Raw genomic sequence first — 4,499 nt, 5'->3', positions numbered from 1 at the left:
TATTTTTCTAATTAATATCCTGTGACTCCTTCTGTTTTTTAACTCGGTCCATCACAAAGATCATGCAGAATAATGTCAGTGATAATACCTGCATATAATTTGTATTCTTCATATGTTCTTACCTTAAGATCTCAAGGACCGTTAAGCTCTGCTGTTGTTTTTACAGTTTTGATGATGCACTAAATAAAGTAGAATAGTGTCTGTCATAGCTATGATAAACTGTATGTGTATTGCTTGAATGAAAGTCTTTTAAAATGAATATTCTATTAATCAGCTATTTACTGTAGAACGGTCTCAGTAAGAGCCACTGTGTTTTCCTACAGTTGTTTTTAACATTTTTCTTCGTGACTCTCAGGCACCGACACATCCATACAGTAACGTAAGAAAAATACCTGTGAATTATTGGTGTCACATAATCTATCATGTAAACAATCACAATTTGTCTTTCATATAATCTACATTGGTTAATGACTGCAGCTTCACTTTAGCTATATGGATTTTTTTTGTACTGCAAAAAATGTCAAAGCCACTATTTTTTATTTCTATGTTGAATAAAGAAAGGTGGAATAATTTTATTTTGAAGACTGATGGTTGTATTTGGGGATGTGGGGATTTTTTTAAAAAGGTCTTTTTGGCTCTAGAGGCCTTTATTTGATAGTTAACTGACAGGAAAGTGGGTAATGAGAGATGGGGAAGACATGTGGCAAATTTTGCCAGGCCGGGAATTGAACCTGTGACGGCCACGTGAAGGACCAAGGCCTCCATATGTAGGTTGTGCTTAACCCCTGTGCCACCACAGCACACCCAGGGATGTGGGGATTTAAAACAATCTGCCACACTGTGTTTGAAACACACTGATTAATATGGCCCACTATCATAATCCTGAGTGTAACCTACTCAGTGACAGTAAGTGAACACAAATCCAGCGGGAACGGAGACAGAACAAAGTGGAAACAAAAACAAAAAAACAACAAAAAAAAAACACAGGCTGGCAAAAGTAGTTCTGCAAGTAAAACATATCTTGCAGAACTACTAAAACAGTTTGTTCCACAAAAACAAGAAAGTAAAGGCTTTCAGCGTGTTTAATTTGTGTAGCAATCTTTAGAGCATACAGTCATCTGAACCTTTGCTGAGCTACATCTATGACAATCCTGAAATTAAAGTAACTAATCATTTTAAATTTGCAAGGCATATTTAAAATATGCCTTGCAATATTGCCTATTAAAACTATTTTCTTAGTTTTAATAGTAAGATATTCCTTTCTTTTACAATATATACAACTAAAATAAGATTTTTATATGCAGTGTATGAAAAGATTATTTTTCATGTCACCATGATGTTTAATATGACTAAGCTTTTCTGTTCATGTCAGAATTACTACAATAATTTCTATTGCTACATAAATAGAAGACATAAAAGAGAGAGGGGACATTTTTTGAATTTTTTTATTACTTTCTTCAAAGTCACAAGCTCACATATATACTGAACAAAAATATAAACACCCCATGTACAATATTGTTGCCATGTGGAGTTAAGAACTGTAAATTAGCATTGGCTAACATTTTATTGTACAAAAGTAATATTTCTCTTGATTTGTGAATAATTTTTAATCCAATTTGCCGTCAGTGAGCTTTACTCAGTGGATGGGTGGGGCATGTCCAGTGGGTGATCAGACAAAATGAACAACAAGTGGACAATCCTTGGACTGGGGACAATAAAAGGCCCCAAAATGTCAAATTTGGTCACAAGTCGTTTTGCCTCAGATGTCACTAGTTATGTAGGAGCGTGCCATCAGCATGTTGGATGCAGGGATGTCCAGCTGAGCAGTAGCTGCATGGCTCAATGTCCATTATCGGACCATAGGCCTTTAAGAGTTTGTTTCCAAAAGACCAGCACTACTGCACATCGACCTCATCCTCGACGGCCATGTGTGACCACTCCAACACAAGACCGCCACATCTGCAGAATTGGCTAAGACCAGCAACACACACAGCTGATGAGACTATTGGTCTGCACAACAGACACATCACACCTCAGACTGTCCATAACCGCCTAAGAGAAGTCAACTGGGTCAAAATCAAATTCCTCAACCCGACCCCTATCATGTTCAAAGGACTCCCAATTCACTACAAATGGTCAGACCACGGTGTTATTAATGCCAATATGAAGATTGATAATTAGTGAAAATATACTTTGAATTTCTCTATATATTACATAACCCAAATGTTCATAAAACTCTTGTATTCGACATGTGGCATTTATACTTTTGTTCAGTGTATTTCCATAGCATTAGGCAGCTTTTCTTTTAACTCTAAGATTTGAGTCAAGCGTTTTGGGTTTCCTTCCTCAATCTTCTGGTAAGAGTTTGCTAGAACTTTGGCCCATTACTCCTAATAGAAGATTCATAGATCTCTTTGCTTGCAAGACTCCATTTATTTCTGCACAGAAATATTTTAAAGTACTGATATTCTTGTGATGTCACAGAATAGTAAATACATTTTCCAATTAACTCTTGTATAATCATCTTATTTTTGTGGGGTTTCCCCTTAGAATGCCCTTTGAATTGCACATACAAACCATAACACTGTGATTTTACACTTATAATTAAAATGAACAGCAACGTTGTGTATTTAAAGACATACAAGTTAATTAAAATTCTACTGCACAGTGTCCTTCACAAATTATTGCCACTGAACCTTACATTCAAGATATCATACCTGCATATGTGACTGAATGAAAATAATTGAAAGATAAGATACACTTCATCTTTACAAGTGAACAGATTATTTGTGCACAATCAGGTGTTGGCAAATGAATCTGATCCACTACTGCTGGTGTTTGAGTTTCCAACCCGTGAAACATTGTAACCATCTGGAACATAAACAATAAATTGTAAGGAAAGTGGTTTTAAAGTAGCAAAAAAGATAGAGAAAGTTAAACGACTTACTCCTTCCTCTGCGAAGTCGACCAAAAACGCTACTCAGAGCTGAAGTTCCACCACTGGTGCTCTAAAANTAGGAAGAGAATTCACACTTCAGACTGATCACAGAGCCCTCCAGTGGCTAGAAAGAATGAAGGACACTAATGGAAGAATCACCAGATGGTATCTTGCAATGCAGCCATTTCGGTTTAAAGTTCATTACATCCCCGGCAAAGACAACACCACTGCTGATTACCTTTCTCGGTGCCAGAGTGAAGACCAGGAAGTGGGGGAGTGTGTGATGGCCAAATCCATGGCCACACTCTGAAGGCAGAAGTCGTGGCCAGACAAAAGATGGGTGCCAGGGCTCAGCAGGCTTAAGTGCTGATTGGACTGCACCACTAGTTCCTGCTGGCAGGGGAAATTTGTAATTTCTTTATTTAGATAAGTTTTGTATTTAAGTAAATAGTAGTATTTAAACTTTAATATTTTTGATTTTCATTTTTTTGGGTTTTAGTTTAGTCAAACTTAGCTGTACTGTTAGTTGTTTGTGTTATTTGTAATTGTATTCCGTTTAGTTATCCCTATTGTGTCTTAATTGGTCTGATCAGCCAGTATATAAACCCCTGTGTGTCATTTCTTTGTTAGGTCAGTTATGTTTGTTTGTGCAGCCAGTTTGTTTACACTTCTTGCCTGAGTTCAGTTTTGTTTCTTTGACCTCTTTTATGAGCTCAGTTTATCTTGTCATTTATAATCTTAGGTTTTTATTTTATTTTAACCCAATTTTTCTAATTAATATCCTGTGACTCCTGTTTTTTAACTCGGTCCATCACAATTTCCATTTAGTTTCCTTTGATTATTATCCTCTCGGTTTATTGCTATGTCCACTTTAGTTTATTTCCTGTTGCTAGATTTATTTTTATCATTTATTGACGCTCACCATCAGTAATCTTCACTCATCACCTGCTGCGCCTCCTAATCATCATGTTTCACATCATGTGTTGATTTTTCACTGTTCAGCGTTGGATTCTGTTTTTATATCATAATTCACATCTAGTTCGTTGCTCCGTTTTATGTCCCGCTTCTCCCGTTTCAGAGTTTTGCGCAATGTGCGCGTCGTTTTTTTTTTGTTTTTTTTTACCCCCCAAGGCAGTGGTCCCCAACCCCCGGTCCGTGGTACCAGGCCACGCAAGAAATAATTAAATATTTCCGTTCCGTATTGTTTGAGTCTGGAGGATCTTTTATTTTGAAAATCCTTTAACCGGATTCTCTCAGTTACTTGTGCGCCAACACTGAGCCCACAAGCAGCAAAATGATTAAGAAACGGATCAGATGTCTTTGTAAAGTTTCTTTGCAAAGAGGAAAAGGCCCAGAGAAGAGACAGGAGGATGGATTTATCCCGGACCGGTAGGTGAGTCAAACATTACAAGCCGCTCTGTGCAACATGCCTGGGCATAACACCGGTGGAAACGCGATCACTCCGAAATAGAGCCGAGCCGAGTTGTTTCTAATGCCGGTGGAAAAGCGGCAATTGAAAGTCATCAAGCAAATCAGAACAGCGGAGAGAACTTAACAGAAT

At 37.5% G+C, this 4,499-nt stretch overlaps 1 long non-coding RNA gene across 1 annotated transcript; it reads right to left on the bottom strand.

Moving 5' to 3' along the window:
* Positions 1-1,429: 1,429 nt before the first annotated feature.
* On the bottom strand, positions 1,430-3,012 carry LOC103132776 (uncharacterized). The gene is made up of 2 exons (XR_475621.2): positions 2,948-3,012; positions 1,430-2,871 (listed from the first exon to the last, which is right to left on the bottom strand). It is a non-coding gene; the product is annotated as an uncharacterized LOC103132776 (long non-coding RNA).
* Between the last annotated feature and the right edge of the window lie 1,487 nt (positions 3,013-4,499).

This window comes from Poecilia formosa, unplaced genomic scaffold (assembly GCF_000485575.1).
Source record: "Poecilia formosa unplaced genomic scaffold, Poecilia_formosa-5.1.2 Scaffold1309, whole genome shotgun sequence".
NCBI classification, from domain to species: domain Eukaryota; kingdom Metazoa; phylum Chordata; class Actinopteri; order Cyprinodontiformes; family Poeciliidae; genus Poecilia; species Poecilia formosa.
The sequence above is the reverse complement of the archived record's forward strand: the minus strand, read 5'-3'. Positions and strand labels throughout refer to the sequence as shown.